General features: G+C 43.2%; 3 protein-coding genes across 3 annotated transcripts in view; 1 reads left to right on the top strand and 2 right to left on the bottom strand.

The window, feature by feature from the left end:
• Positions 1–23479, bottom strand: part of LOC126564894 (immunoglobulin-binding protein 1) — a 526173-nt gene that overhangs the window by 281856 nt on the left and 220838 nt on the right. The window lies entirely within an intron of this gene.
• Positions 1–23479, bottom strand: part of LOC126564281 (actin-binding protein WASF2) — a 501777-nt gene that overhangs the window by 106628 nt on the left and 371670 nt on the right. The gene's annotated exons all lie outside the window — the stretch shown is intronic.
• LOC126565762 (mucin-5AC) overlaps positions 1–23479 on the top strand; it is a 128138-nt gene that overhangs the window by 4126 nt on the left and 100533 nt on the right. The gene's annotated exons all lie outside the window — the stretch shown is intronic.

Below are 23479 nucleotides of genomic sequence, written 5' to 3' on the forward strand. Positions count from 1 at the left end.
AGTGATCAGATAGGGCAGCTCCGATGGTGTAGCTAACATCAGCGGCGGTCTTCAATCGACAGGACCGGGGTTCAAATCGTAGTGAAGACTTTCGTGGTATCCGGCAGTTTAGTAAGCCATTCAATGACCGGCATGACCTAGAAGGTCGTTAAGCCCAGAAGAAGAAGAATTATTTATTTCATAATAAAGAATATAACCGATAGTGTGGATTAAATACTACGCTTAATTCTATCCTAAGAACTAACTGTAGGGAAAAATAACAGCAATTATTATAAGCACTAAAGCTGAAGATAAATCCACGAATCATCAGCTTCAAGTACTGATCTGTGTCTAATATCTCACCAATAATTAAGAGGAACCAAGTATAACAACCGACAATCGATACCTTTATCTGCTTACTTGTCTTTCAGGAAAAAACTAGTCTCAGAAATTAAACACTTTGGAACATTTCTTGTAGCTTATGAAATAATAATTAAATGCTGGAATCTCAAACCCTTGTTAAACAAACTATTAACTAAAGTCGCCACAACTACGTTCGCTTTCAATTGACTAATTGTGCGATGATCGTTACAAAAGCACCCCCTACAACAGAATCATAATGATTTGTAACGATCAATCAATTAGATGGAAAAATTAGGTCGATTGAAACATAACGTGCTTGACAATGGTCAAGCAAAAAGGGTTTGCAATCAGCGTTTGATTCGTTACATCACGCGTCACAAAGACGCGGAATAAAACGTCAAGCGAACCGTAAACGACACAAAACCCTTTCCAATGCGACACGTGCCCGCAGTCGGTAGTGGTTGTGCCACCGTTTGTTTGTTGTGCTACCCAACATTCGTACCGAAGTTCATCAGCAAAGTTCCGTCACAATGTCACCATGAGGACCTACAAAACGGGACACGCGTTGTTAGTCATGTGGCCCCGCTGTAATACACCGCAGCATACGCCCATAACTTTCTCCACCGAATCGTGACGCGGTTTTGTGTTTCCTTTCGCGGGTGCGCGATATTGTTTGTGTGTGTCGCCATTATTGTTGGCCCGCCTTGTGAACCATATGGGGCGGTTTGTGTATGCTGTTTTCGATTCGAGACTCCGGGTGTGCACCTGTGCGCAGTGGATTAGCTGGTTTTACTTTCTTTTGCATTGCGTTACTGAAATTCAAATTGCATAAGGAGGAAGAATAAATGTTTATTTAGGATGTTGCATTTTCTTCCGAAAGACATCTAGAAATGTTAGCCTTTTTAGCAATAACAAACATGGTGGAATGATCGATTATGAGGGCTGGCAAGCTTCACCAATGCCACACTGGGGTGGCCTATTGTTTCCGGGAACTGCGTGGAAACCATTACATTACCTCACCACACGCCTACAATTAGCGTAACGATTGATTGCGGTGCACATCCCGTCAGGTTATTAAGGCGTGTAAAGAAAGAAAAGGAACCAAATTAAGCGAGGAAGAGAAAGAGAGAGGGACAGACAGAAAAATACACTCCAACATTTACTTCCACCAAATCATATGCAACCGAAATTAAAACGGACAATCGATCATCGACGATTTGAGTGTGTTCGACAAAACGATCGTGATGCTTCGAGTTAACAAACCACCGGTGCTGGGTGGCGAACCTCATCACCACATAAGTACCATAATTATCTCATAACGCACCGTAAACCGAAAACCAAACTCCCTGCTCGCTCACGTACCTTTTTCCAAAGGCAAGATGAGCTGCAAGATGCTTGCCTTTCAGCACCAACCAATACGGGTGCAACATCGATGATGGCAAAGTATTAAATTGATATTAATTTTCACCTCAACATTCTCCAATAGTTTGATCTTGCCACCGTGTAATCCTTAAATGCCTGTCGCCTTTCACACTACTATTTTGCAGCATGTAAGTTGTTTGGTTTGGCCAGCAGGATTTTTGCCGTTTTCTTCTAGTAGCAATATTTAACTCAATTGTCTATAATTTACCGACATACATGATGGACAGGTTTATGGGTGATTTTGGCAACTTGTTTTTAGCGAACGAACAGAAGCCGCGAAACAATTGCAAGACGCCGTGGATTGTCGGCTGGTTTCAAACAATATCTGGCTGTGTGTGTGGTAAAATGAAGAGAAACCGAGCAAACGCAAATTGTTTGAAGACAAACATCATCAGTACAGTCAGCCATGGATGGAAAAGAAATACTGGGTGCTTGAAGGATGTAATTGGTTTGTTTTGAAGTTGACAACCCAAGTAGCGGTGAAACAGTATAAAGTGGATAAGTGATTATACAAGAGGATGAAAGTATTGTTGATGTGCTTTGGAAGATACGTTCAATTATTACTTGAGAGGCTTTACATCAGCAACCTCCCAAACGATTCAGAAAAGCTTGAAGGTCAAGTTGCTCTTGAATTTTTAATCATTGACACGATTAATGGAGAATAAAAATCGATTTGTTTTTTAAAATGTATTTTGCCTCATGTTCTGAGCTCTTAATTAATTTTATTTCATCCTTTACGGTTAATGAATCGTAATTTGTACAACGACAGTGTATAACCACAAGCAAAAGTCTTTAAGAACATCATGCAAGAACTGCAGCTGTTATTTATTTATAGTCATTAGCATTGATTAATTGATGCGCTTTAACATTCGAAAATCCTTTCAAATATTTGACTTACAATACCTCAACGGAAGCAAGCAAAGTCATTACCCGTGAAAAATCGCTTCCCATTCGAATGATTGAATTGGCTACGCTTTGAGCACTATTTCGTACCACTCGATCAACTTGCTATCGAGCAAGAAGTTGCTCTCATTTTCGTTCAATTCCCCGAGGGGTACCACCTTGCACTGGTAGACTTGCGATACGGCCAGACGACCCGCCCGATCGTAGCCAATTTTGTGGCTGACCTTGGTAAATCAACTCACACACGGCGTTGTTCACAACTGTCCAGCTGAAGGCTGGTCGTCGATAATCACTGCAAACAAACAACGCCACACCAGAAAAAAACCCGCTAAGGCCCAACCGGTAGAGAGCCAGAAAAATGAAAGTTGAAACTACCATGTAAGGAGCAGATGGAGCAAGGAACCCAACCTCACAAGGCAGGGTTTGGGATGTAAAAGTCCGTGCACGAACGGAACTTCATCTTTTGGTCGAGAAGGCAAGCTCCAGATTCGGCACGACCTTACAAGCTTATCACGCATTGGTTGATCTGAGGTTTCGGCTGGATCCGGACCGCAAGCCACCGCCACAGCAAATGGCGAATGCAAAAATTGACCGCATAAGAGGACCGGAAGATTTGATGTTCTGACACGGGGCAAATATTGGCAGAAGCTTGAAGATAAATTTGGTAATGTGTTTGGGAGATCGTTAACACTGCATTTGTTCAAAATTCCCCAACGCTGAACCTATACCAGCAGCCCTTGAAGCAGCGCAACAGGGGGTGTCGGCTGAGTTAGGAATATCAATTTGAGTCCACTTAATGCGGGCACCTCGCGTTAATAAGCTGCAGATTTTGCAGAGACACACACGAAATAAAAACCTGCTATGGGAAAAGCGACCTAGCTGAAGGATTTTTGGGACGGATAGCTAATTTATCTTTTTTTTTCCCCTACTAAAACCAAACGATCGGCCAAACTAAACCCCCGGACCGTGTAAGTGGTTTGTCGATGATTGTTGTATATTAACGCACAAATTCCGTGTTGCGACATTTCGAGATGTTGTTACCGTTGTTCGAACGGTGGTTTGGTAGCGTGATTCAAGTCGTAAAGTGTTACACATCGGGTACATGGTTTCAGCGGTGTAAAACGAGCGGTGTTACGTTTTACGACATTGCGATACAGGTTGTAGGGTTCGAATCGTAGCGCACGACAGAAGGTTGACCATCAATGCGGTCAAGTTTTATGACGCTGGGCATCGAAGTTGAAAGGAAGTTTTCGGTTGGAGTTTTCTGTTTGTGCGAGAGCTTTAAAATGTGATTCGAACGGGTGAGATGTGGCTGAACGTGCCTAAAGGAGAAAATAACAGAAGTTGCTTCGAATTTGTCGTATATTCTGTTGAAGAGGGGATATTAGAGCGCAGTGTTTATAGGCCGTGCCAAAAAAAGCGACTTCTACTTCTTGATCCATGCTTTTGTAACCCGATTAAAGTATTGCTACCACGAAGTTTTGCTACCACAAAGCTCGATATTTGATCCTTATCTTCGAAAGAAAGTCCTGATGCGATTTAAACTCGGTTTCTCTGTATGGAAACTACCGCAGCTGTCACTTCCACCACCGAATCGCTCTAAACGCTCAAGTTAATTAACAAGCTTTTATCAGAATTAATTTACTGACCATCGTTACTTGCATACGTACGCAGACATTACTTTAACTATAGCGTAAGGTACATAATTTTGCAAAAGAGCCTCCAAAACCAAAAACCAACTGATGCTCCAAAAACGCCAGAAAAATACCTCTTGAAGTCTCCTTTGCATTCATAGCTTCTAAATTATCTCCGATTTGAAACCACAACCGTTACCGATAGACTCATTTATCCACTCATCAACCAATCTCTAGCCGTGAGAATATGCATGCTTATCTGTTCAACTCCCAAAGCTCAGTAGCAAACACCTCTACGAGCAGATGGCGAGCCAAAGTGAATAATGAAAACGATAGCACTATAGTCACGGGTGCCAGTTGTGAAAATTTTCCATCATTTTCAGCAAGCAGCTAAAAAAGGCAAAGCAAAAACACAAACCCCACCAAAAACCGAATTTCCCAATTCTTAGCCGGCGGTAACAAGCGTCTGGAGCGCGTTGTGAACTCCTCGCTTTTGTCATTAAAGGTGGTAATTATTTAGTGAATTGGGAAACGAGGTTCGTTCACACAGTTTCCCGGTGTACACGGTGGAAAATGGGGTTTGTTTGCGTTGCATTGCGTTTTTTTTTTGGTTTTGTTGGTGTGTGTCAGTGGGGAGAAGTGCCATTCTTTCCTCTCCCATCACAGTAATGGGTGTTAAGCAGCCCCTAAGCACGATGGTGGGATGATTGGGATCAATTGGGGTATAATTTATCCCCATCTCGTGACGGTGTTGTCGTGTGGCGGGTTGTTGATTTAAATTTGAGAAAGTGCAACACTTTTCACGTGCCAGCCGGTTTTGATTGAAAAATCGGCAGCTTGTGGAAATATTTGTAAATCATTAATCTTGGCGAGACACTTTCTAGTGGCCGAAGTGGGAAAATTGGAGGCATTTCGAGGATGAGAAAATATATATTTTTTAAAAAATTGATTAATCGAAAATTTGACTCCAACAAACACATACGTGTTTATTAGCATCGAATTGAGGCTGCTAAAATTGTAGTTTCCCGTGTCCCATGAGCCTCGGAGCAGGGAAAATGACTAAAAAATCTTCCCCGATTTTCAACACGATCGATCAAGCATCTATTTGTTGATTGAGGAGATAACGAAGAAAATCAAGAGCGAAAGAGAATTAAAGAGATAAAGAGCGAGAGAGAAAGAAAAGATGCATCCGGAAGGAAACGGAACTACAAAGTATTCGATCACTGCCATTATGATAAACTCTTCGTCGCTAGGGGCTGGGTCATAAATTCGGCACCTAATTGCCAGTTAAACTACCGTTAGCCGTGTCATTTAGAGGGAGAAAGAGGGGAAGAAACAAACGGTGTGGAGCTCGCATTAGCATATTTTATGCTGCAGTGTTTTCTCTCTCCCTGAGCTCGATGATCAATCGATTGGTTTACGATACCGGATCGTGGCTCGCTTGTTCACTTGTTTGCTGCCGATGAGCCGATCAGATGCGCAACACGGTGCAGGCAGGGATCGAGTTCATCTTTTGAAGTGGTAAGGGTGTTTCTTCTCTCGCGTGCTTGTTGTTTTGCTTTGCCCTTTAAGAGCCGTTAAGAAATTTTCCCTTTCTCTCGTACGATCGTGATGATTCGCGTGCCGTCAGCATGAGCATCATCAGCGACGTATCCGTTGGAGGGAATATCGTGGAGTACCGTTTGTTTTGGTCCTTCGTCTCCACATCACTGCCATACTCCGCGCCAAAAAATGGGTGGTGCAATGCACCGTTTTGTGATGGGATGGCGTTGCTTTTGCGACGTCATCCCCGGTTCGTGTGCGCACCCGTCCGAGATAATGATCGGTTGCTGGGCTGGTAACCGGTTTGTGGATTTTTACTATTTACTCTTCATCACAACTGAAACAGTGTCCGGGGGAGAGGGAGAAAGAGAGCGAGAGAGGGAGGAATGGGGATGCATTTCTCTTGCATTTCTTCGGGTCCCGCTTGGGATGCTGCTCAGGTCGCCATTCGTTTTGTTTGTCTTCTGCGAGTGGTTAAAGCAGGAGACGCGTTCCCGTTTACACACCCGTCCAGGCAAGGTCAATGTCGTGAAGATCGTGCGGTAGGACATGAAAAATTGCTCACCATCGGTTGGTGTGGCTTTCAGTTTCGGGAAACAGAGACGAGAAATTTAAAGGTCAAAATGAAAGCAAAAGGAAGAGGAGTTTTGAAAAACGTAGACAGTTCAAGGACGCTTTGAGGGTTTTCTTTTGGTGAAGATTTCTCGGTGAATTTTCGTGAAAGAGCCTTAGGGATATTATTTCATGATTTTTATCATATTCGGTTTCAAAGGATAACCTTTAAAATAAATTTGGCTTCTCTTTCATCATTTGAAAAAAGAAAATCCTCTACATTTTTCCACTAGTTCGATCTCTCTCCCTTTCACGCACACCAAAACCATGACCGGTTGTTGACGGCGGAAGGGATGTTTTCAACATAACCAAATAATTGTATATTATGCGCTGGTCGGCCTTTCCAATTATTATTTAGCGGTAAACGTATGTGTGTGTGTGTAACTGTGGTTGGACGCTGCCGCATGCATCTTCAGTGTTCCGTGTGTACGATGCATCGTACGACGGGCGGAGAAATTCGTGCATCGTTAATGAGAAGGGCAATGGAGGGAATAAAAAAAACAAGCCCGTTCAGAGAAAACCAAACCTAATGCCTACACGTCGGCACCATAGTGGTAGGCGTACCGGAGCGTTCCATCTTCCATACCATAACCGAAGATGATTAGGTTGTTTAATTTCCCTACGATATGACGCATCCCATCCTATACAGCATTATGACGGTGCTTTGGTGGAAAACAATTTTCCTATTTTGCCTCCTTTACGGCAACCCCCAGTTTTCCGCTATTCCGGAACCAATGGGCAACGTTTTGATGGGTGATGTTTCATTTTACATTCGCCGACATGTTTTTGAAAATGCGCTGTACGTATACAAGTTGTGCAATTTCCGGTTAGTTCGTTTTGTATAATTTTTTTTGCAAATATTTCGTGAAATACTTTATCTTTTTCTGCCTCAGAATCAAATAAGTGAAATGTTGATTTATGATTAGCTAGAAAAACTTGTAATGCACTAACGATTGCAGGAACACAAGACGAGTTAAATAATTTTCAACTAAAACTCAACAAAAATTTAAACATTGCCAAAAAATGGTTTCAGTAAAAAAAAGCATTCAGAATTCTTAACTGGACGGACCAATTCTATCTGCGGATTGACCACTTCATCTTATCTTCAGGCTTCGCCTGGAAAAAAAAACTAGTTCATATCAGAAACTCTCGCTTTTCATATGACGGACATTTGCATAAAAAAATCAAGCGATAACTTTTTGATTGAAGCAATCTCTCTAATTAAACAGAACAAAAACGATGATAAGTGCAAAAAGTACACAAAACTAAGTTAAAGAAAATATAATTGAAACACTTTAAGGACATTTTCGTTAGTGCAGGTGAAGCCAAGCTAAACCAAGCACGCTTTCTACTGCACTTATTTGATTAATGTGGTAAAGACAAACGCGTCCGTTTCCTCATTAGGTGCTAAACCAAGTGCAAGGAAATGTTTAACCTGCATTTTTAAAAAGCTTTCAGATTGAGTTGAATCGTTTGTTTTGGTGAGTTTATTAGAGTGTTTAGAGCCACCCCATCTCACCTTCCCCGAACAGTGGCTAGACGGAAAAAAGTCGTCCAGAAACGTACGTACACTACCACGTACGGAAATGTCGAACATGGCGTCGTTTTTTTTTCTCTGTAGGATTTGTCTACGGCACGCTTCGACAGAACAATGTGAAACTATTTAAACTAATGAATGAACATGCGGTGGTGCACGTTGGAAGAAAGAGTTTTGTTTTCCTTCGCACCAACGAAAATGGCAGGAAATGTTGCAGTCTGCAGGAAAGTGTTTCAATTTTTCTTGCTGTCGGACGTCATTAACACGATGCTATCTTTATTAGCTGCGCACGAGTCCGGACCGTCGGAATGTGGTCGGAACAGCGAACTGAGGGTGTAAATAGGTAAAGGAAAGATGTTATGCTTGCTGGTCAGATAATCCTTAAGTAGGAGGCAATTGTGATACAGTGGTGGTTGGCAGCAAAAAGTGTAAATCATTTATTTTAAAAGCGATGTTTAGATAATTGTTTAATTAAATTCATTCGGGTGTGATTTCGATAAAGAATACAAGCTAGTTTTAATTTTATTTTGGCAGCATTGTTTTTCTTTGAAGTATTTGGAATATTGCGCAAGATTCGTGTGGAACTTTGCAAACAAAAAGTCAAAATTTTGCATTCAGTTAGGGGAAATTTGCAACTCGACTTTAGAACTAACCAATCTCCCCTGTTGAATTGGTAAAATGGAAAATATCTTCCAATTGTGGATGCAAAATTCCTTTATATGATTGCAAAGTTCTACTACATGCTTGTAATATTCGATAATTTATTTGAATTATTCCCCTAAACGATCCATTACGAGGATCGAAAGCCTGTATTAGCATAAATACGAAACTAAAAGCAGCACAGAAAGTAGTTGTAATATTAGAAAGTTGGCAATTTTATTGTTTACTTCATCAAAGCATCAGCCCTCACCGAATCTGATCTGCTCGATCTACCTGATCCACAGAAATTGATCCGAAATGTGCAAACATGTGCAGATTTTCCACGCCGGCAACAAAACTGCTCCAACCAGTTCCGCTCCATTCCCAAATCGTGTGTGCTGGGGACCGGTTTCGGATGTTCCGAAGACAAACAAATGGATGATACTTTTCCACCTTCGTCTGCAAAGCCCAAACCGCCCTGGGCCGAGTTTGAAAACGAAAGTGAACCTGAAAATCAAGTTCAATTAAACGAACAATGAACGCACCGCGCAACGTGAAACGCGAAAACTCACCACCATTCGGTCGTCACATAAATCGAGCTGTGCCCATCGTCACCAGCATCGTTTTGACTGCTTTAAGAAAGAAGCACACAGTTCCTCATTTACCACACGCTCACACCATGCCTATTTTTTTCGTACTATTAAACCAAGCGTTCCGAACGAACGCGTCCAATTCGGCGTGGACAGGTTCGCAACAGCGGAGCATTAAATAATAACACAAATAGTTCGCGTCTCTGTGTGTGACGCGGTTGAAGAAAAAAGATGACGCGAAACAAAACAAACCACCGGAAAGCAAGTAGACACAACAAACTTTCACACATGACCGTGGCCGTCGTCAGATTTGTCCGAACCGCTTGTTCCGGGTGTGTTGAACGATGATCCGTACGCGTCGTTTATGATTTGGTTTCCACCACACGGTGTAAGAAAGTTTCAAACTGCATCGTTATGTCGTTTTTTCTGTAACCAGCATTTTACGCTAAAACCAGGTTTACCCCTTGCGTTAAGCAAACGAGTCTCGAAAATCCTGGACATCGACATCGATACATCGGTGGTCGACAAAGTCATTGGTTAATTGTACAAGCTTTCGCCCCTGTAAGTTTGGATGCGTTTTTCTGAGACGCTGAATATCTATCATCGGGTTCCCGGGTACGGGAACCGACCCCAAAACCTTTCGCCAAGCGCTTCATTTTACTTAACCGTGGTCAATTATATGGCGGATATTATCGGAAGCTAACTGTTTCGTTTTGAAGTGGGCTGGCCTTTCTCAACAAAAAAAAAAAAAAAAAGTATGGAAAAAGTGGACACAATGACTTGTGTTTAAAGAGAGCAAAAAAAAGTGTAGCTGTACCTCCTGCTGGTAGTTAAATGTTTCCCAGGATCGTTATACTGATCTGGAGCGATGATTAGGCATATAGCTTCCCCAATTCACGTTCACTTCTGGGCGTTGGGATGAAAATAGTGATTGATCAAGTTGCCAATTTTTATCCCTTCCGATTGAACGTAACTGCATAAACACATGCTTTCCCCAATTTAAGAGTGCGGTCTAAACATATCCTCATCTAAAGTTTGATGAGAAGAAATAAATCATCAGTCGATCTATTCTTGTCGATCAATACGATTGATTGGCCGGAAATGGGACGGATGCGACCACAAATTGATTTGGAATTAGATGAATCATAGCAGGACAAGCTTGAAATTAAAGAAAGTTTAAGGAGCATATTTGATTGACATTCCTTTAGCTTCATACAGGACATGCGAACCAAATGAAGTGAAAATAGAAGAAGGAGACATTTTTGTAAAGCATTCAAAAGATCTGAAAAAGCTATAGGTCTTATGCACAGTTCCTCAGCTTGCTCAAGAATATGCTATTCTTTCAACATGGGTGCAGTTGCGATTTGTATGTCTCCTATTGTCACAATTCACGCGACAAATGCTTTCGCGAGACAACGAGATCCTCGTTCGAGATCATCCAAACCAATGCCAAACCCGAATGCCGAGGATCCTCGTTTGCAGCCACTTTGTCGAACAAATGAAGCCTACACACTCACCATTAGCATATTTGTCGCATCAACCCCGCGCACGCCAGAAGGTGGTAGATCAGGTGCAGTTGAGACCCTAGCTTTGACGCACCTTCTGGCACCATCAATCCCTTGCACTATCGCTGTTGGTGTTAGGGTGCTCCTCTAAGTGCTTCATGCTGCAGCATCACCCACTAATCGTACCAACACTTGCAAAACAAAATTAGAAATTGAGCTGGGTTTCACGAAAGACCTAAGGCTTAGGGCGTTTTGACTGAGAGAGACGGAGAGAGAGAAAGAGAGAATAAACGGTTTTTGCCTTTCCATCGATAGTCGCCGATGACAGGTTCGAAACCAGTCCTGATTGAAGCATAACATCGCTGTGTGTTACAGAAATGTGAACGCTAGCAAACAACGTGTTGTTGGATGGTGGTGGTTGCCGATCGGACAAGCGTTTTGTGCCGCAATCTTTGCTGCACGGTGCACCAGAGCAACGAGCGTGAGATTGATGGCGGAGATGAGCAGCATGCCGGAGCTTGAAGGTGAAGATGTGGTGTGTTAATGCTTACTGGAACGGAAAGCTTGATGCACGGTTTCGTCGAACGAAAAGGGATGAGACTGAAAGTCGGTGAATCAGTTAGATGATCTAATGTGGTAGATTTAGCGAATGATATCAAATAAGAAACTTAACTGATAATGGAATATTCGTTAAAGCTCAGCTCACAAAGATCAGCTTCAATTCTTCTTCGGCTCTATCGTATGGAGTTGATGAGAAAATTCCATTTTCAAAATCTTCGTCTGCAAAATGGGAGGACAACGAATCAACTGGACTTGGTAATGGTGCACTGACTTGCCCGGTTGCTTACAAACAACCGACTGAGGTTAAAAGTGAATCTTCCCTTGTTCTGAATTGGACGTTGTCGTTGCAATTTCTAGACTATTTTCCTAGTTGCTATTTCCTTTCGGCGTGAGCTTGCATTCCAGCAATGAGGTCTCAGTCATCTGAAAACTGTACAGACTCAAATACTCTAAGGAAATTAAATATTATGTTCAGTAAGATAAACTGTAAGCAATAGTTTCTAGATGCAGAGTTTGAATGAAGCAATGATTAAGCTTGAAGCTTCCGGGAAAAGCTTACATCTAGGTGATATGGAAAGTTATTTATGCATCAAGATCTTACGTTTTCCTAATTCACATTCTCACTTTGCAACTGACAAGAAGCCTCATCAGTCAAAATCTGAGTTATCACATAGTGATGCGTTTACTTACACGACCGAGCACTTAGCTTGCCAAGTCATGCAAGAGCTTCAGTGTCCGAAATAAATCATATCAGTTAAAATAAGAGAACCTGCAGTCTAGTACATAAACTTGAATCCATTTCCTAACGAATCCAGCTAATGCACCAGCTGCCACTGTACAAAATTGGTAGCTACAGCAAACCTGGTTTTACGACCATGTCCAGGTTTTCTTCTTGCCTTCCACTATTTACATTCCAGCCGCAAGTAATTGCTACACTATCATCGGTCGGTTCAGAGGTTGCTGGCTCCGAATTGTGGCGTCGGTAGCGTAGGATGCCGTTGGCGTGCGCCCTTTTCCTCGACCTTCACGTCCTGATGTACGGTTGGCTAGGCAGCCAGCCAGGTGCATTTGAAGATCGGCAACCAGTGCTCCGCTATGTTTTTATTTGCACACCCCATTTACACGAAATCGTAGCAGGAAAGCAAAAGTATACCTCTAGTTTAGTGAGTAGAACTCACAGCTCTGCTGTGACTTGGCACGAATTTTGTCAAGTATTGTGCAATGGAAACGAAACAAAAAAAAATGGTGCAAAAGAGTGAAGCCAACTTCAGAACGGCAATCTTACGCGCAGACGTTTACTGCTTACCGAAGAACAGGTGGTCGCGTTTGCTGGCTGACGAAACGCGGCAAACCGCAAACTACCGATCGCTTGCGGTGCCAAGCCGATTTCCAAATCCGCCGGTCCGTCCGTGTCGGGTCAAATGGTCGCCCAACACCGATAATGATGTTTGTCGTTGGAGTCGGGAGGTTATAGGTTAGTGATACCGACCGCCAAACGAACGATCGAGCAAATTATTCGTTTCGTTTGCTCTACTAACCGATGATCTTTCGACGGGGGCGTTTTGAAATGGCAAGCTAGGCTAGATATTTGGATCAAAGTTTACAGTAATACATCGTTTAAAAGCGGTTTAATTTGCTGAAATACTACCGCTCTTTAGTGTGTGATTACAACGGTATCTAGCGATCGTACCACTGTTTTGATTATCTCGCTTACATTGGCGCTTAAGTCGTTCGTTTTATAGCTGATTTAATTGCGCTGTGTAAGCGTTAAAAGCTTTAAAAACTTGTACCGATTTTTCCTACCCATTAGCTGCAGAAATATTAGAAAAGCAGGAAAAAACACCTGTTTTTTGTGTTGGTTGTTTTTATTAAACTAGCGATCATTACCACTTGCTGCAACGCACGTCGCCCTAAGCGTTGAAACATGTTGCTTATGAGTTTTCTTCAATCAATCCCGAAACCGTTTCGTAATACTACGGTCAGCCAGTTAGCCTCCCTGCGTTAATGTTTAATATTAATAATACATCACAAGAAACCCATCGAATCACCGTGCATCGTTGCATCGTGCAGAGCAGTAGCGCAAAGAGAGAAGGAAAGGTGAACGAAAAAAAAACGACTCCACCAAAGCATCTTTGCGGGCGAGCTTTTACGATGAATCTTACAGACACCACGTCTCGGCCATCTTCACTCGATCGGTGCGTGACCAGTAGCAAGAAGCTGTCCGAAAGCTCCACCGGAATCCGGCCACTCGTCAGTTTTCCTTTTCCCGGCTACGCCACTTGTGATTGATCGTTCGCTGCCGATCCGGTGGTATGGCACGTGGTGGTGATGATGGTGGTTGGTTGCTTTTTTCTTCTTCTCAGTTTTCAGTTTTGAAAATCCCAACGACGAGCATGATTATGATTAATTTGTGCCAGTGCTAGCGGCTAGCATAAGTAGCAGTGGGTTTATTTCTTCGCCTTAAAAAAGCAAGCTGAAGCTGTGCAGTGAAGGGATGGATATTAATGTAGATTGCAGGGAGAAGTATTGGAGGTAAATTAAATTATCAAAAAATGGTTCATCCTTCGATCGGGGTGGTCTTGGTCGGTAGTCGTGCGTAACTAATTGTTGAATGGTGAGATATTCGTTGTTTTTAATAACGACATACGTTGTGCGAACAATACCGGATGCCTGAAAATGCATGTTTTCCTGTTGTTGAACTCATTTGTTGTCGTTTAACTTTTTTTAAAATATTTTTTATTAAATGAAAAAGTTATGGAAACCGAATCAAGAGGTTTGCATGCAAAATTTAACGTTTATAAAACAATATTTTATAAATAAATCGTTGCACCTGAGAAAAGCTGCATAAAGCTTACATTGTTTTTAAAATCACTTTTCACCACCATCTCCTATCACAATCACATCTCATTATCGCTTGATGAAAACTGGAAAAATCGTACCAACGTAAGCCCGTCTCGATTAAGATCGCAACATCCAGCAGCGAACCACATAACGGTTGCATAAACGCACCTTGCCCGAGTGCGAGATGCAATTTTTCCCTGCACCGGATGCAAAAACAAACCAGAGCCCACAGAAGGGCTTCGATGCAATCCGGCCGTACGGGCTGTGACGACACTGAACAGGCCAATGCACCCCGCGCATAGCCGGGTTTCCAAGATTCGTTCGATGCCCCCGATCGAACGGGGTGGTAATTCATCCGCCCCTGGTGATTGGAGTGCGGCAAATGTGCCGGTGTGATGCGCCATTTTGACGATCGAATCTCCATCAGAATGTGCAGCAATCCACGATGGTTGGTCTCATCGACCTGGGACTCGATCGGGGATCATTAATTTCAAATTGGATGGGAACGGATCGACTGGAGTGCGCAAACGGGTGGTTGGTTTCACTTTTCTCAACGTTTGGGTTCGGGAAATTGTGCGCCCACCCGATGAACGCCCTTTTTTGCTGCGCGTTGGGTGGTTTGAGGTTGGAGGAGGAATTATTGAATTTAATCGGTAGGTTTGAAGGGTCTGTAGCTGTGTATGGGCCAGTTTCCCATCGGTGGCAGGTGCGTAAAGGTATCATTCAAAGCCCTGTGGAGTTGTTGATGGGTTGAAGGGAAATTGGCATTAGTTTGAACCGTGATTCTGAGCATGTAGCTTAAGCTGTGGCAGTCGCATTCAATTATGAATCTTAAATATTAACTCTCAATTAATTCAATAATTTGTTATGAAAACTTAACAATTTACTATGTTTTTCTTTCTCTCGTTACAGGTTGGTATTACTGAAACAGTAGAAGAGCTCTGGTAGTGTGTTTATGAAGTTTCTTTGGCTGAAAGATGTATGTAAGGCAAAGTACGGCACAAGTCTTCAAATGGCAAATGGGCCGGAATTCAAATTCTATCCAGACTGGTTCAACTCACTGGATACTGGACGTTTAAACGAAGGGATCTTTACGATAAATGGTCTTCTTCGATTGTGAAGTTGAAATCTTATCCCAGGCTCAGTCCTAGCTCCTTGAGAAGACGAGGTCACATAGAAGACGTTCATTGGCGACGAAAAAGCCTCTTATTATTCACTTTGTCCCACTGCTTTTTTTTTCGGATGTTCCGGTTGCTTTTGAACAAATGAAGTAATATTATAAATTATAGAAAAAGTATACCAGCAATAACAAACTATTGTGTCAGCTACAATGGTTCAAAAACAGGAAGCTCGTTGTCCCTTACAACGAGCTTTACAACCCCTGTTCATGTTTATAATTTATTAAAAATTGTACATGTAACTATGCTCTGAAGATACATAATATGGTGATTTACGTATGTAAAACAACGAAAAAACCACTTCCTCAAAGAACTATTAAAAAAGTAATCAGGAAATGCCGCTGCAAAGTTGAAAAATTTAATCACCGAACGAAGCACAACGAATATCGTCAGTAAACAACAAAACCACAACACTCTTTTCCCATGCATTTCCCTGCGATCTGCATAAAAAAAAAGCTTTCAAGCATTTGAACATATACGCCGGGACGGGCACAGTGCCAGAAGACTTTCCCTCGATGGTGAAGTATTATTTCATAAGAAAACAATATCCATAATTGGAGCGCTCGGTGGTTTTCTTGGTTTTTTGGGCAGTTAGGCAGTAGCAGAGAAATACATTCGTACGTGCGTTTGTGGATGAAATAATCGGATATAGAGCATGATGTAATGGATGTGAAAATTTGTTACGCTTAAAATATGTCAACATGAAATCTAATCCAGTCGCTACATTCGTTACAAGTAGTGGATTAGAAATGTTAAAAGAAAAGTTGAATAAGGGAAATATGTTTGAAAAAAAAAAAACTATTTTGCTAGTAATTTTCATAAGAAAAACACTGAAAAATCCAATCAAAGACAATTAGCATCAACTTAAGACAACTTAATATACCTTCAAAAAATTTGAAGGACATTTGCATTTCCAATGGTATGCGTCGTGTTAGCGCAAAAAAATAGCATCAACCAAACCCCATCGAATTGCTCAAGGTGAAAATATGCACCTCAGCTTCCAAGTGTCGTGATCGCGAGCAATAACTATAAAATAACTGTACCACGACGACAAAAACAAAACGAAACAGCGAAATAACGACAAAAGCTCTCTGCCACACAAAAGAAATCTGGAGCAACGAAATCGAAAGTTTCGCCACGACAAGAAGCCGGCGATGGTAGGAAGCGCGACTGCATTGTATACTGTCGGCCGGCCCTGGCGGAGGGAATGTTGGGTTGCGAACTGCGAACCAACACCGAACCTAGTCGGCCATTTCCTACCGTTTATGTTGACAGCCGGAGCCAGCATAAAACCCAACGCCATGGACCATTTTTCCGCCCGTGTGCCTTTTTCTTTTTGCTCGCTCGCTCCTTTCGATCACAGCGAGCGAGTTCGCGCGTTGGTAGGTGATTGAAAAGTTATGAAACACAACATTGAGTGACCGCATAAAAATAAATATATCCATTCATTCGCCCATCCATCCAACCATCCATCTATCCTTTGGTAATTTAGATCACCCTGCGAGCGATCGCTGCCGGGCTCGGAGCTGTGCTTCGGCTGAAGAAAAAAGGGCCGAAGAACTGGCCTGCCGGCATTGTTGGTAATTATCAAGTTTTTACCAACGAATCCAACTTGCCACAACTTGCAGCTTCGTTCCCAAGCCTTACACTACGCACCATGACCCGGCTACGGCGAGGTTGGAACGTTGTTCCGGGGCGTGTGAGGAGGAGTGTGAAAAGTTTTGTAGAGCAAAAGTTTGCTGTCACGCTTGCCGCGATTGCCACCAGCGACCTTCGGATGGTTCGTTGGGTGACTTCTGTTGGGCGTTTTCTTAAAAAAAAAAAAACTTACGCTTCAAGAAAAAGCTGATGATCGGATCCATTTGAACAAAACGATTTGTCCGTACGTGTGCGCGTGTGCATGCATCAATGCACGGTGCTGCACCGTACTGAAGGTCTTTTAAAATCATGTATAGAAGCATTGGAAACCGGCATCACTCGCGGTTCAGCAAAACGATGCTGGTGAGATCTAAATCATGAGATTGCTTTGAAAATTGTTCAAACATTTCAAACCCCTCCCGACACCAAGGTGTGACGGCGAACGGTGACCACTAGATCATACACGCGAGGCGTGAACATTCCGGTCCGGTTCGGCCGGAGTGAACATTTTTGCCACTATTTTTGGAGGTTAATGCCAACGTCAATGACGGCGATGCTCTGTGCAAACTAATTGCATTTGCAGTCTGCGGCGAGTAGGTACTGTTGAGGGTACGGCTAAAAGCCACTTGACTACGTGGTGCGTAAGATGAACTGATTTCGGTCGGTCAACAGTGGTTGTATGATGGATGATAGATCTTGGCGGAGGATTTTAATTTCGATGTGTGTTATGTGATGCAATTGGTACTCTTAAGCGTGTAATGGAAGATTAATTCTGTTGAAGTAGATCTTGAGTTCAGGCACCTGAGAGTGAGGTCAGTGTTCTAAAGAGTAAGTGTTATTGACCTATGATTTGAACGCTGCTTTGTGTGTAAGAATGGAGCAGGGTGACATGATTTTGAATTTTTAACCATTTATGTACAGTTGATACTTATCTCTCAGGTTGATAGTTGATGTGTAAGAATTCTCGGTGTCTTCTCTATTTTCTCTTATTCTCTTCTTCTCTCTTATGTATTTAATGCAACAAGATACTGATGCCTTGATAATGTCATCTCAAACCTGTAATATAGCACCTAGTCTTAGAAGACTTTTGGACAATACTAAAGTCCAAAACCTTTTTCCCATGCTCATTTTCTCGTCTCGTCTTGCGATAGAGGCTTAATGACCTGCTAGGGCTCGCCATCAGGTACTTGAATAGGCAGTCCTGACTACGAGGGCCGCATGGAATTGAACACTGGTGCCTGGAATAGACTGGTGGCGGTATCGACTCTACCACTGGACTGCCTTAGAGTTGTTGTGATAGTATTAAATCTCATTCTGTCTAGAGCTCTGTATCTTCTAAGCGAGTAGAATCTCAACAATAAGTATTATTGTTTATTGACATTTTCTGCACCTTATGACATAGATATTCAATCGTTTTGTTTGATTTGTCTCAGTCCAATGGCAAGTTCTCTTAGTGACATCCACCAACAAAAAAAAAAAATCAAAACCTGTAAGCTTACCCTCTACGAAACATAAAAGAGGATTTGTTTATCAGCAAATCTTTGATCATTTCCCACCGATCTGCTTCTGACTTGAACCGAAACTAGATCAAGAGATGTTTATTGCGCGTGATCCAAATGTTCAAAGATCCTCCAACTTCACCGCACTTGACCAAACGTGCCGCGGTACGAAACCTTTAGCACAGCGCTGTGGCGACATTGACGCAACCTTCGAAACCGGGCAGCTCCCGCTGCTTTTGCATGTACCGCGGGCGACAGTTTAATGCGTTTAAAACTGAATGCATTAGCCATCACGACCGACGAAGAAGCCAAAGCAAATAAAACCGAAGAAACTGGCGTCGAACAAAAAAGACCAAACATACACGCACCAACGCTAACACAAGAGAAGAAAAAAGAAGCTAAACAAAAGCAAAAGCGCGACGACTACTGTTGCTTTCCTGGGGACTATTGTTTTCATCTTCGTTTGTCGAATGAATGCTTACACACTTTATGTAAGTTTTTTGAGGGGATGGTAGCTGGGCGAACAAGTGGGTGGGTGGGTCAAAATATGAGTCAAAACACAGCGAAACCTGCCCACGGTACGGGACGGTTCGTCACGATTTTTTGGCCACTTTTCGGATTTACCCGGTGACGAGCGATATTTGTCTAGCTTTGTCTATGTCGAACGTTTGAAAATACGAAATCTGTTCCCTGTTTGGCGGTGAAGATGGAAGCATCGGTTTTCACACGACTATTTCGGTGAGGGAAGGAAAACGAGAAAACCTTTAGCGGCAACCTTGTGGACGATCTCACAGGTGCGACAAATACTTTGCGTCGCGTCGAGTTCCATTCGCTTCGAAATGTTGCCCAGTTGCAAAAGCACTTCTCACCAGCACCGGTCTCCGCTGGTTTAGTCTCACCTGCCCTGCCGGTCACGGTGAACTATGTCTGGGCAAAGGGTAATCGGAACGATTAGCGTTTCCCACCGGGTGAAACTACCACATCGAAGCGAAGAAGCTCCAGTTTTCGGTGCTTGGTTGCACCTGTTACAGAAGCCGTGGTTTGCAAAACCCGTTTGGTGGCTTCTACCTGTAACAAGCTCAGAATTGCACCAAATCTTGATCACGAGGTCGTCCGATGCTCTCGTCGATGGAACAGGGCTTGGAGTGCAGACAACGGTGCAATGGAATGTTTGTATCGGTATGCTAAAATCAAAGGTGAGCAAAGTACTCTGCATCTAAGATCGTGACAATGTGGCGCAAACACGCGCTGATCGAACTGCAAAGTTAAAGCGGTTCAGTGACCAGCGTTAGAAGAAGGGAGACGATGCTTGGTTTCAGATTCGAAGCGAGCGTAGAAACCAGAGCCCGCCATTTTACCCGAGACCGGGACGAGACATCCGATCGGATTTTTTGCGGTGCGGATTCTTGGTTCCGCCGACTTCCAAATGTCAGAACCTGTTCCATATTTACCCCTGGTGCCTGCCTGCCTGTTTTCGGGGAGTGCCCAGCCATGTTCAGGGGCAATGGTAGTGAAACATCCACCTGCCTTGCTGTATGTTTTGTGCAAGGGAGTGCTGTCGGTCCGTTTATGATTGCATGATTTATTTATTGGTTTCGCTATTAGAAGGGATTACATGACGTGCGATGGTGACATCGCACTACAACTCGATCTCGTTCGGTCGGAACGATCTGGCTCCTTCGCGATCAAGCTGTTGTGGGGTTTTGTGGGCGATCACGAGTACCGCGACTTGTACCGCGTGGGGGCTAGCATGGCCGGAAGATTCTAACTCATAACGGATGGTTAAGTTGTTCCAGTTGGCGCAGCGCGTTTATAAAGACGCATAAGTAATGAACCAGTAACAGAGACATTATAGATCATGCAGATGAATTGGCTGCAGCGGTTTTTTTTTGTTCTGCAAATCTTGCGTCAGAAAGTGTGGCGAATGGAGTGAGATACCATTTAGTTACGAAGATCGCACGTTTTGTCGTTTCGGCCTTAGATGATCTATCACGATCGGATAAAGCGCACTGACGTATCGGTTCGATAGGAGCTTAGCATTTTTTAAGCCAACAAAGATTGATATGTGAGGATTTTTGCGACTAAATATCTCTTTCGAGTGTTTTAAACGATTATATTTTAATGTGCATTTTCTAAATACGGAATTCGTGTGTGAGTGTGCGTCCTTGCTCACATTCAGCGGTTCCCACATTTATTTCGTTCTAACGACCTTACCATTTCATGATATCCGTTCAGTTTCGGTCATCGAAAAGCGCTAAACTGATTTCGTTTCGAGCGCGAGTCAATATTTATTGCCATCAATGGACACCTTCCGCTCGGCAGGAAACATGCACCACTAAACACCCGGCACTTGGGAAAGGAAATAATTCAAATTCTTACGCATGAACCAATTTTACGGACACCGTTTCGATGTTTGCCTTTCCGATTAATTGACGGGTGGCATTAGGAGCGCTGGCCGACGGAGGTCAAGTGACAGTGACAAATCGATCGAGTCCGCTCGGGGAAGTGTTGCTCGAAAAGTAAGCAAAACTGTTCATATCCTGATCTGGATTGTACGCTATACTATCGCCGCAAATATTAGAGCCTTGCAAGTAGAACTTCGAGAATTGACTACAAGAACACGGATGTTGAACCTGGCAAATTGGTGGCAGGTTAACCATTACTGTTGCCAGTGTGTGTACGAACGTTGGAAACACGTTCCGTGTGGTGTGCCACCAGTCACCTATCCGATCGTGTTCGGAGTGAACGGGTCCAACACCCAGCCACGCAACACCTCAATTGTGGCGCACTTATTAGCATTGGTTGCGCCACCCGGCCACCAGTTTACTGTTTGGTTTATACGGTTCGCTTTGTTTCGTCGTTTGGCGTTAGGCTCGTGTTCGGTTTCTGGTTCTGTTTTCGCAAGTTCCCGGAGTCATGAAGCATGCGCGTAAGCTATGCGCTGAGGGCGTTGGGTGGAATGGAGGAAACGTTTTCCGTTTCCCTTCCTGCTGGCACCCGCTTTGTGCACCAGATTAATGAGTTTTCTGTGTGTGAGTGGCTGGTGTCTTAAATCAGAGCGTCGACAACAACGAATTAGAATGCCACAAGTTGGCTGGTTACTGAGTGTCCCGCATGCGAGGGCGCTTGAAGGTTTTTATGATTACTTTCGAAGGTGGAGCGAGCATTTGCACTGTCGGTGTGATACCTGCTGACCCCGCATCTCCTGCCCGATCTGACTGGGACGCGTGACGTGTGAGTCGTGCACGAGAAGTCGAGGTGAGTTCTTTCCTTTTTTTTTTTGGACCTACTACTAAAGGTTACTTCGAATGATACAATAAAAAAACAGAACGACGGCAAGTAGGACCACAACACAAAAACGCCTAAGTAAGCAACACTTCGATATATCGATCCTTACCCCCGTGTAGCTGTGTAAGGGAGCAAGTGAACCACCGGAGCGACACACCCCAGTCCTTTGTGTGGTCTAAAGTTGGTGAAGTCGACACAAACAACGCCTGCGATCTGGGAGAGGTTCAGACATGAGCAAGCCCTCCGCTAGCTTAGGAACCGGCGAAGTTCGTATGCATATCTCAAGCGTGGCTTTGTGTTCTTTCGACAAGGCTCGGAACGCGACAACGGTGGCTCAGTTACCGATTTTGTGCTTCAGCAGCACCAGCAGCAGGTTCACCTTGTCTCAATGTTAGGGTGGTGGCATGACGCTGAACGTTTTGGGGCTGTGGCTCCATAATATCCGTGGATAAATGTTACAGCTGCTCCACACCCCCAATGTCATCCTGCCGCGGAATTTCCGCAGCAACAGTTAACAGTTTTGACATTTGATAGTTATTACCCGCGGGCGAAATAAGAATGATTTAGCAGTTCATTTGTTCTGAGCTGATTTGCTCGGTTGCCCACAAAGTTGACGACACACAGTGCGACCATTTTAATCGTTGATCTTATTCTTGGGGACTACCAGTAAAAGACACTGGAAGGCGACGCTGACGGTGTACGGTGCTACGGACTTACGGATTCTGGCAAGGTTCTAGAAAGGTAGGCGTAGCTCGTGGACAAATCGCATTTGTTTTTATTGTCATCGCCTTGTACGTTTTGTTTTGCTTTCCGTTAATCAACGTTCACCTTTAAGGAGATCTTTTAGGGTGGTACGGTCTGAGCCTGAGAGATTTGAAGCCATGCCAAATTTCGCATATTGCCCACGATTTGCGTTCGAGTAATAATCTTAAAACCCTTACCTAAAGAAGCGAAGAAACCGAATAGTGTTTTGTGACGCACGGGCTAAAGACAAAGTTAGGATGTTGGAAAACATCTAACAGATAATCGTAAATGGCTTATTTTGAGTTTGGGGTTTATATTCTCGGGATACGAATACCAGACGGGCGAGCCAGAAGAGGTTGCGCCTAATCGGGCGTATTTCCATTATTAAAGTGTCTTTTGGGCTGAGCAATGTTTAGCGTGGGGTTATAAATTATTTGTCCACTTAATGTTATTATTTGTTGCCGGTGTTTTGTTCTGGAGACTTTCGAAAGGTAAAAATCAAGCTTTAACCATACATATATCATAGGAATAAGTTTAAAGCTTGTGATAGCATTTCTTTCCCAAACGGTCAAGGGTAAAATGAAAGGATTTTTCTGTCGATTGGCTGACAATGCCGATGCACAAAACATTTCATACCTGTTACAAATTACTTTCCTTTCACAGCATGGTCACCTTTTTAAGGTTCTTTTGTGTGAGTGAATGTGTAATGCTGACAAGATATTACCATATAGTTACATGTAAAATGAAGCAGCCGTAAATAGTTGATTAAGCCATCATCATCAGTACTGAAGTAGAGATCACATGGTTCAAAGCTATGCAAAGTAGCGTGCATCTCCTGCTGGTTCCATGAAAGGAGTTGAAAAATATGATTTAATTGTATTCGTCCGTACCGTCCTTCGACCTTCAATCGCTATTAAAATGTCATCGAATGGCTTGGATAGCATCCATTTTGGAGGAGGAAGATCGTTAAACAATGCATGAAGGTCTATCAGTTACATGGACCA

This window comes from Anopheles maculipalpis, chromosome 3RL (assembly GCF_943734695.1).
Source record: "Anopheles maculipalpis chromosome 3RL, idAnoMacuDA_375_x, whole genome shotgun sequence".
In the NCBI taxonomy this organism is placed as follows: domain Eukaryota; kingdom Metazoa; phylum Arthropoda; class Insecta; order Diptera; family Culicidae; genus Anopheles; species Anopheles maculipalpis.